Source organism: Podarcis tiliguerta (assembly GCF_965153285.1).
Source record: "Podarcis tiliguerta genome assembly, chromosome: 5".
Lineage (NCBI taxonomy): Eukaryota > Metazoa > Chordata > Lepidosauria > Squamata > Lacertidae > Podarcis > Podarcis tiliguerta.
Window position 1 is genome coordinate 20,938,902 of NC_139538.1, and position 10,978 is coordinate 20,949,879.

The following is a 10,978-nucleotide window of genomic DNA, read 5'->3' on the forward strand; positions in this document are numbered from 1 at the left end:
AAAATGAAAATGCTACTTGGCTTTTGCTCTTATTTACAAAAAAAGAGAGAATAGCTGCCTTTTGCAAATTCACATAATTGTGGGCTATGGCACTGACTCTGCAGGGGTAATGATTTGTGCATGCTCTGTCCTGTCAGCCTTTGCCCTTTAAAAATATCCCTGCTTCAAAGCAATTGCAATTTCAAAGATGGCAAAGAATTCTGTTTCAAAGCAAAGCAAAAGATTTCTGGTCAAAGCTATTAGCCTTTAATTGAGGTTCACGCAAGTGACCAGCATGGATTTTTTAAAAAATGTATTTGAAGTAAGTCTTAACTACCTACAATTTTCTTTTAAAAATAGAAAAAACTGCACACAAACACACACACATATGCACAACCCTAACTTAAAATTGCATAATTGAAGTCAAAGAGGAGAGATGCTTTTCTAAAATTTTCACTGACAGAAAAGATCCAGAAAACATGAAGACCAGAAAACAGCAACTTTTGTCTGAATGAGGCTAAACTGCTATAGGATTGACCATCACATTCAAAAAAAATAATTTAAGTCCTTCCAATGTCCCCAAAAATTGAACAAAAATGATGTAAGTAAAAAAAATATTTTTTTTACAAACAAGAGACTCACTTTGTGTCCAGAGCTGCTTACTTACACAAAAACGCAGTGAAATAAAAAGCAAACAGCAAAACTGCTCAAGGAACAAGCATACTCCTAATGCCATGTTGGGACATTTTTGAAGCAATCCTCACTCCTCCAATCCTCACTTTCCAGCTGTCCTGGAAAGGCCTCATGACAAGAGATGGGAGTAGACGCATTTGACGTGGAACTGAATTTAAAGCAATCAGATCAAGTCACATGTTTTCTCTGCTTAGAAAAAGTTTGGGTGGGGTTTCCTTTGAGGAGAAGTATAAAATAGGACAAGGTAATAATGTGTGGCTTTGAGTTTTTGAGGGGGGGTAAAAAATAATCCTTTGTATTCTTATTGAGAGGACTGAAGTATCTTTGGAAATCTTATTATTTTTGCTGCTAAACATTTGACTGAGTTCCATGAGTTAGTAGTAGTAGAAGCTGCTGCTACCAGGCCTAAGACAAGGGTGTAGTATTTGTCGTAGGATGTGGGTGGCGCTGTGGTCTAAATCACTGAGCCTCTTGGGCCTGCCAACCAGAAGGTCAGCGGTTCAAATCCCCATGAGGGAGTGAGCTCCCGTTGCTCTGTCCCAGCTCCTGCCCACCTAGCCATTCGAAAGCATACCAGTTCAAGTAGATAAATAGGTACCGCTGCGGCAGGAAGGTAAATGGCGTTTCCATGGGCTCTGGCTTCCATCACGGTGTCCTGTTTCAGTCTAGTCCTGCTGGCCACGTGACCTGGAAAGCTGTCTGTGGACAAACGCCGGCTCCCTCGGCGTAAAAGTGAGATGGGCGCCAGAACCCCGTAGTCGCCTTTGGCTGGACATAAGCGTCCAGGGGTCCTTTACCTTTTTTAACCTCTACTAGCCTACAAAGCCTTGAATGGCTTGGGACTTGAAGTGCTTACCTTCCCCAGTATCAGCCATCTCAGGACCTACCATCAGCAGTGGAAGCTCTGTTGGTGGAGTGAGTGCTGCCTGGTTGGCACTGACCTGTGGCAGAGCTTCCTCAGTGGCATTTCCCTGTTTGTGGAAATCATCCCTGGTGAGTTGTCTTCCCCTCTCTCTTGATTATTAGCATCCAGGAGGAACTAAAAAACTTTCCTATTCACCCATGCATTTAATGAGTAAATCTAGGAATCTGAAGGATGCTGTTCTCTGGAACCTTGCAAGTACTAGTTGTGAACCTGCTGCCATTTACATTTTAAAAAATATGTTCTTTATTGTTTTTATTTTCGTACTTCGTTGTTTTCCATCCTGGGCTCCTTTGGGAGGAAGGGTGGGACAGAAGTCTAATAAATAAAATAGTAGTACCGTAGTTTTATCATAATTTTAAAATCTATCCTGCCCTTCCTTCAAAAAGCATCCATTTCTACTCTACTCCTTCATTTTATCCTGCAAAGTAGGTTAGACTGAGAGATAATGAGCTGACCATGGTCACCCAGTAAACTTTATATCTGAGCAAAAATTTGACCAAGGATTTTCCTTCTCCTAGTTTAATATCATGCTAATATGCTAAGGCTTGTTTAGCATTCACCACCCTGGGTCTTAACCCTGTGAGGGGTTGTATCTGAGCATAGGACATTGGGAAAGAAGCTTCTTCACTTTTTCCCTGCTGCTTTCAGCTCAAAATCACACACATCCCAGTGATGCTTTGATCTGCTAGATCTTCCCTTTAACTTTGGGTAAAGTATAGATAGCAAAACAGGATGGGGAGAGGGATTTGGAGCTGGAAAGTGACAAGTGGAAAGGTCTCACAGTCTTCCCTTCCTTACTCCCCGATCCACAGTCTACCCAAGCTCATTTTGGCTTTTAAACAATGCAGAAAGTTGAGGGTGGCACTCTGCGTAATGTGTAGTTTGAGCTTTAGAGACACAGCACTTGACTGAGGGAACCACCAAGAGAGAGGTAAGTGCTTAGGAAAGTGAAATCCGTCTTGGCCAGAATTCTAATACATCATGCAAAATTCCCCAAATACATTGAACATGCAGCAACAGCAAGTGCTATTGCTCTCAAATGTATTAGTTGCATAATCATATTACGGGCAGAACAAGGGGTCATAAGAAAGATGAACAAGCTTGTCCTGTTGCTCACGTTCTGTAAAAAATATGTGCCGAGTCTCCTTATCGCTACAGCCGTCTCGTATTTGCAGAACTGGAGCATGCTAATCCCTCATAGAAAACTTTGGAAGCTCCTTCCAGCTCCTCTGTTTGCCAGCTGAGCTTCTGAAGGGTGGGCTTTGCGTCTTTTTAAAAAAATAATTCATGGCTATTTTGTCTTACTGGGAATTCCCTGATGCTGAGGAAGCATGGGGAAGCCTATCACAAGCTGGCTATCGCTGAAAGTGGTTGCATATCTTCATCCTACGAAAGACGAGCCAAAACTAGAGCCAAAAGTCAGAGCCAAAGTAGAGCTGAAAGCAGAAAACTTCTCGGTTTCAATGCAGTTCAGCTTCAATTATGTACAAAGCTGGGGACACAGAGGATGTTTTAGGAAACAGAGTGCTGGAAGGGAGTGCTGACCCTCACCTCTCACTCTGCCTCCTTCCAGTTGGAGTCATTTCCAGTAATTTCCAGCAGTGAGACTATCAGGGCAGGACTTTGGGGCAGAAGTCTGGGCCTGTAAGCAGCAGAATGACCAGGAGGGCATTCCATCCTAATCAGGTTCATTGCTTTCACTGTGACTTACTTCCAAGTAAGGAAGTCTGGGATTGCAGCCTTAGTCCTATTGATTTCTACAGTGTTCCACAGCATAGCTGTCAACTTTTCCCTTTTCTTGCGAGGAATCCTGTTTGCTATCATAGATAGATAGATAGATAGATAGATAGATAGATAGATAGATAGATAGATAGATGATAGATAGATAGATAGATGATAGATAGATATAGATATAGATATAGATATATAGGTTTTTAGCTTACAAAATTATAAAACATACCTCACAGTTTATCACAGATACATTCTTATTTGGACTTCTATCAGCACCTCTGATAATCCTCCGTCTTAATCACTTTTTATGCCTTTCTTAACTTAATATTGCCATTAAATCTTTTAACATATCATCTCTCTTTTTCCATTTTTACAATATTTCTAATATTACTCCTCACAGAACTTCTTGCAAACCTACAAACATTGCCTGACCATCACAAATACTTTTCAAATAGTCCGTAAATTTACTCCAGTCTTCGGTAAACTTCTGGTCTCGCTGGTTTCGGATCCTTCCTGTTAGTTTGTCCAATTCCACATAGTCCATTAATTTCATCCTCCATTCTTCCAGCGAGGAATCCTATTTGGAATAAGGGAATTTCCCTTTTAAAAAAGGGAACAGTCGACAGCTTTGTTGCACAGGCTTAAGAGCCAGAGTATTGACTTAAATTTTTTGTGCTTTGTAGGGTAAATAACTAGGCCCAGAGAGTCTCAGGTGTGATGAGATGCAATTTTCATGTAAGCTCTGCAAGAGAACATCTGGACTACATCAAAGATTTTGCAAAGATTAGATCTGTACCTATGTGCTTCTGATATGAATCTGATCTCCCCCACTCCCTGTGGTTTGTACAGCGTTTGCCGTCAGTCTGCAGGGATGCATGAATATGTGCACTGCAGGTATGGAGACAATCATGCAGACAGTGAGGCATGTGCAGTCTGCATGCCAGTGTTAATGCTGTCAGCATGAAGTTCTTCAGTCCCACACCATTCCTGCTTCTAGGGTTACCAATTTCTGCTGCTCCTCATAATGCTGTAGAAACACACTGCTGTTTACGAAGGATATTGGCAAGCTAGAACGTGTGCAGAGCATGATGACTGAGGTGACGAAGGGTCTGGAAACCAAGCCTTACCAGGAACGGTTGAGAGAGCGGAGTATGCTTAGCCCGGGGAAGAGAAGAATGAGAAGTGATATAATAGTCATCTTCAAACACCGGAAAAGCTGTTACATGGAAGACGGAGCAAGCTTGCTCCAGAGTGTAGGACCTAAACCAGTGGATTCAAATTACAAGAGGGGAAATTCTGAATATACATTAGGAAGAGCTTTCTGGTGATAAGAGCTGTTTGACAGTGGAAACCTCAGAAGGTGATGGACTCTCCTCCATTGGAGGTTTTTAAACAGAAGTTGGATGGTCGTATGTCAGGGATTCTTTAGCTGTGATTCCTGCATTTCAGAGAATTGAACTAGAATGACCCTTAGGACCCCTTCCAATTCTACAACTCTATGGAATTGAGAAGACACCAAGTACTAGATACATCTTACCAGTCCACGTAGCCAGACTGGGAACTTGGACTTTCAACAAATTCCTCACCAAAGACTCCCAAGTACCGTACATTTCTGTCTATAAGACGCCCGCATGTATAAGATGTCCTCTATTTTGGGGGACTAATTTAAGAAAATGGGATATGGCACAGAGTTGTTGAGCTATTTTTTGCGGAGTATTGCCCAGAGTTGTCGAGCACTACCCTATGCACTACCCATGTATAAGACAACCCCCACTTTTTAGCACAATTTTTAAAGGAAAAAACATAGTCTTATACACGGAAAAGTACGGTAAGCTTAGTATTCATGGGATCAAATGACATGTCTTCTTACAGATGAGTAACTGTTTAAAGAACAAGACGTACAGAGCAGGTATCATTTGATATTTCTCACAGAGGAGGAACCTGTAGGTACACTCAAGAATTTCAGTTGAGACTGATGCTTTTAAACTTATTTTAACATCTTGGCTGTGATTCCTGGAAGACCTGCTTCCTGCCTTGCAGGCCGTTTTCCACCTGGGAGAAGGGGTTGAAAATAAAACGGCCGATATACTAATGGGCATTGTACAAATCTATAGTTTGCACTTGGAACACTGTGTACAATCCTAGTCACCATACCTCAAAAAGAGTATTATAGAAAAGGTTCAATTATAACATCTTAGGCTTTTTAGCTTAGAAAGAAAACATGGTTGGGGTATATAAAGTTATGCATGGTGTAGAGAAAGTAGATGGGGGGAAGTTTTTCTTCCTCTCATATAATACTAGAATGTGGGATCATCCAATGAAGCTGAATGTTGGAAGATTCAGAACAGGAAAAATGAATTACAGTCATACCTTGGATCCTGAACGCCCTGGAACTCAGACATTTTGGCTCCCGAATGCTGCAAACCCAGAAGTGATTTTTCCAGTTTGCAAACGTTCTTTTGGAACCCAAACGCCCAACGGGCCTTCTGCGGCTTCTGATTGGCTGAAGGAGCTTGGTTTTTGAACGTTTTGGAAGTCAAAAGGACTTCCGGAACGGATTCCGTTTGACTTCCAAGGTACGACTGTACTTCTTTATTCAGCACACAGTTGAAGTATGAAATGCACGACCACAAATTGTAGTGATTCCCACTAACTTAAAGGTAAAGGGACCCCTGACCATTAGGTCCAGTCATGGCTGACTCTGGGGTTGCGACACTCATCTCGCTTTATTGGCCGAGGGAGCTGGCGTACAGCTTCCGGGTCCTGTGGCCAGCATGACTAAGCCGCTTCTGGCGAACCAGAGCAGCACACGGAAACGCCGTTTACCTTCCCGCCAGAGCGGTACCTATTTATCTACTTGCACTTTGATGTGCTTTCGAACTGCTAGGTTGGCAGGAGCTGGGACCGAGCAACGGGAGCTCACCCCGTCGCGGGGATTCGAACCGACGACCTTCTGATTGGCAAGTCCTAGGCTCTGTGGTTTAACCCACAGCGCCACCCGTGCCCCTACCCACTAACTTAGGTGGCTTTAAAAGTGGATTAGACAAATCCATGGTTACTAGTTATGATTGCTGTGTACCACTGCCAATGTCAGAGACCATATGCCTCTAAATGCCAGCTGTTGCAAATTACAAGTGGGAAGAGTTCTGTGGGGCTCAGGTCTTGCTTGTGGGCATCTGAGAGTCATCTGGTTGACCACTGTAAGTACAAGATGCTGGGCTAGATGGGCCTTTAGTTTGATCCAGGTCTCTTCTCAAGTTTTTATGACATGAATTATTTGTTCTCCATTGCCTTCAGTTGTGGAATGTCAATTTTGCAGCTCAAGCAAGGTCTTCCGGGGGGGAAGACCTTTTAATGGAAAATGGAACATGAAAAGGCAAATTGATAAACAGCAAAGAAAACTTGCGAATGGTGTTTTATTAAATCTGTGCTTTTTGTCTTTTTATTTTAATTTACAACTAGTCCGTCCTATCATAATAAAGCATGTCAACTTCACTACTCTGTTACATTTCATCAGAGACAGCCAGATGTTTTATATCAGTCAGAGAAATTTAGAATGCCGGGCAGTCTGGTTAAAGAAACTTCTCTTTGCTGGGGATTTTTTTTTTTTTTAAGGCTTCATTTTACCCTAGCCAATTGAAATAGCATTTTTAAACATTTGTCACAACTACTCAGGAGGTAGGGAAGACCTTATCCATCCTGTCTATCAGTTATTTGGCATAGTTCCCTCAACCTGGATGCATGCCAGCTTTTGCTGTAGCTTTCAAAATGCACATGGATGCTCTGAAGGGATTTTAAAAATGGATCGTGCTTTGTACCAAAGACTAGTGAGGATGAAGCTTTGCATTGCCCATCACTTGATGCCCAAGTCGGCATAATGCTAAACCGTGATTTGTTAAACTATGGTTTGTTAAACCATGACTTTTACTATCCCACCTACGTGGAATGCTGTTTCCCTGATGGAAATCTCCTCCCAATGTGTGCAAGAAAAAGCAGTGCATTAGATGGACATTTCTGTTATTAGGATTTTGTGAGGAAAGAGTTAGGCACCTCTGCCAAATCCAAACTGGAGGATCATGCAACTGCTTTGTCAGCCAAAGAGAAACATATTTGGAAAGCCAATCATGGATTTCCCACAGCACATCTACCTTGGTCCGGAATAATTTGTTGAAACAAGAATGGCCGAAAGGCACATGGTTCTACTGAGGCTAAGCAGGCCTAGTCCTGTAAGCTGCTCAGTTAGGAGACTGCTGGGGAACCATGTGTAAGCTTCCTTGAGCTCCTTGGAGGAAGAATCAGGGATCGGTGTGATTAAGAGGCAGCATGGGGGAAACTGGGTTCAGATTGCCTTCCACTCATGAAGCTTTCTGGTTGACCTTGGGCCAGTCACCATTGCTTGGCTTCACCTAACCTGAAGGAAAAAGACAGGTTCAGCCAAGGTTTGAGAGGACCACCTACCTCCTAGGATTGTTGTGAGCATTAAATGGACACAGAGAAACATACATGCTATCCTGAGCACAACCCACCTGTCAATTAAAAGGAGCAAAAATGACGTCTAGGGAGGCTGGCAAGAAACATGAGCTGAGGCACAGCCCCTAGTATAAAATACAGGGATGAAATTCAATTTATCATATTGTCAATCATAGACAACAAGTGTTTTATTATGCAGTTACCTGACAATAATAGCCTGTTATTCTTAAGCTGAAATCCTATGCAACACTTTCTTGGGAATAAGTCCCATCAAACCCAATGAAATTTACTTCTGAGTAAATACATGCACAGGTGATGTATTAACTTAGATATATTTTTTAAAATTGCTGGTGCTAAATTCTGGTGAGAGGTTCTTCTCCCACCCCCCTTCCCCCACCCCTTTCTCTTTACTTCCACTCATGTAAATTTGAAGTTTACACAATCAGCAAATTTCTCTGGCAGAAGAACATACCCCAGTGACTTCAGTGAAAGGGTTTATGACTTGTATAATTGTAACAGACTGCAGAATATGGCCAAATCAGTGCATATGGGTTAAACAGTCTTTTTTTTAAAAAAAAGAAATTAGCTAGCAAAGAATGTTGTGTTGTACTCTTCAGTATGCACATACCGCAGAAAATATTTTTATAACGTAGTTCAAATATTCTGGTAAGTAAAATGTTTCCAGATGTATTTATTTCCTAACAGATTTCCGGTCAATTGCTTCATGGATATTTATGAAAGTACATAGGCTATGTTACTTTTTAAACAAACACGGCAACCTCCTTGCGATTCATTTAGAAATCATTTGTGTTAGCTCATGCTGTCATTTGCGAAGGAAATCTTACTCTGTGTCCTTTAAGGCATCAACAAAATCTAGGTAAAAGTTCCCCTAAAGGGGGAAGAAGAGAAAACTTTGAACAAGTTTCTTGTGGGAGATAAAATGGCATTTCTGCTTTGTCATCAAGCTAAAAGATCTTGTTCTAATAAAATTCAGCCTGTTACAAGAAAGGAATTTCCGACTAAACATTCGGAAAAAAATTCTGACAGTAAGAGCTGTTCGACAGTGGAACAGTCTCCCTTGGTGGGTTGTGGACTTTCCTTCCTTGGAGGTTTCTAAGCAGAGGTTGGATGGTCATCTGTCATGGATGCTTTAGCTAAGATTCCTGCATTGCAGGGGATTGGACTAGATGACACTGGGTCCTTCCAACTGATTCTATGAATTTAGCTTCAAAATAATTAGTTTTTCTGGGTTAGTTTTAGGGCATCCTAAAGGACATGTGTTCCCCTTCATGGATCACTGCTTTGCCGTGGCGAAGGGGCTTGAAGGTCTGTTTGGATAAAGCTATGGTTTTCCCAGTAGTGATGTATGGAAGTGAGAGCTGGACCATAAAGAAGGCTGATCGCCGAAGAATTGATGCTTTTGAATTATGGTGCTGGAGGAGACTCTTGAGAGTCCCATGGACTGCAAGAAGATCAAACCTATCCATTCTGAAGGAAATCAGCCCTGAGTGCTCACTGGAAGGAGAGATCGTCAAGCTGAGGCTCCAAGACTTTGGCCACCTCATGAGAAGAGAAGACTCCCTGGAAAAGACTCTGATGTTGGGAAAGATTGAGGGAACAAGGAGAAGGGGACGACAGAGGACGAGATGGTTGGACAGTGTTCTCGAGGCTACTAGCATGAGTTTGACCAAACTGCGGGAGGCAGTGGAAGACAGGAGTGCCTGGCGTGCTCTGGTCCATGGGGTCACGAAGAGTCGGACAGGACTAAACGACTAAACAACAACAAAGGACGCATGTTCCTCACTAGATGCCAGATAGCCCAGCAAACAACAGCATGGATCTTCTGCAATCTACAATGACACCTTCACTTTAGCCTGTCATTAGTACAAATGTGAAGACCATTCAGTGTGGACTACTCTGCAACACTGAGGATCTCTAAAATAATCACTGTGGGGCAGGGCTGAGAAGCCATTTTCGGTTGGAAGGCCACAGGAGAATCACTTTCCAGGCTATCAGACATAGTGCTTGGTCTGCACTCTGTACAGCTTTTAAAAATTTCATTAGTCAATCACCAAAACGTTGACTGGAGTAGTTACAGAACAGCACACAGCGTAATTGCTATATTATACGAGACTGAGGGCTTGAATCCATTGCTTATAAACTTTTACTTTCAGTTCCCATTGCTTATAAACTTTTACTTTCAGTTCCCATTGCTAGAAGTACTTAACCTTATTACTTTTTATTTTGCAGGTAATAAATTGCACATCAGTCAAGTCTGTTCCTAACAGGGTTGGTGTCTCTCCCCCCCCCCCCCAATTTTCTTTTTTGTAACTTGCCTAGGATCTGGACCATGTGCGGATACATCTGGAAGAAGTGAGGTTCTTTGATTTATTTGGTTACAGCGAGGAAGCAGGGGCTTGGCAGTGCTTCATGTGTAATAACCCCGAAAAAGCAACAGGTAACGAGTTTTTCCTGTAGTAGTGAGATACACAAGTAATAATGTTCAGAATCTGACAGTGCTGAGGGCTGCTCTGTGCAGACGATATGAATTAGGCGACCAAACCATTAATGTCTGTAATGAACGTGTACAAATGGAGAGTCACTTACAGCTGCAATCCCAAAACACATTTACAAAGAGGCGATCTCCTTGAATTCAAGAGGACTTTCTCCCAAGGACAGCTGCTTAGAATTCTACTGAGTCTTGCATCTCAGCTGAATGTTTTGGTGGAAATTCACCAGATCAGGAAGCCAGTACTTCTTAATTCAAAGGGCAAACCACAAATCTGTGTGCCACATCATCAAGGTGCTCAAGCATTAATTTACATGGGGAGAATTGTGGTAAAGAGAACCCCAGCATTGATATACACAAATATAATGCAATTCTTTATCTCTCTATAGCAGGGATGGGGAACCTTTGGCCCTGCAGATATTGCTGGAAGTCATGGGCTAAATTACTGGAGGATTTAACTAGTGTGCATATGCAAGTGTACCTATCCAAGTTTCATGTGTCCATTTAAAAATATTTAAGCTAATGAAACCATTCCCAGCAAAGCCATAATAATGATTTTTTTATACGTAATTTTCTAAACCTGTTGGCTGACTTCCCAATGGTAAACGATGAGCTGTAATTCCTATAATGACTTGGCTTGCTTTATTACTGATTTCTGCTTCTTTGGGGTG

The 10,978-nt window shown here is 42.1% G+C and overlaps 1 protein-coding gene across 2 annotated transcripts in view; it reads left to right on the forward strand.

The window, feature by feature from the left end:
• The window catches only part of VEPH1 (ventricular zone expressed PH domain containing 1), a 124,229-nt gene extending 113,973 nt beyond the window's left edge, over positions 1-10,256 (forward strand). For both annotated transcript variants that reach the window (XR_014511861.1, XR_014511862.1), the window contains one exon: positions 10,139-10,256. The gene's annotated coding sequence lies outside the window, so the exon portion shown is untranslated. The remainder of the gene's footprint in view (positions 1-10,138) is intronic.
• Positions 10,257-10,978: the final 722 nt, after the last annotated feature.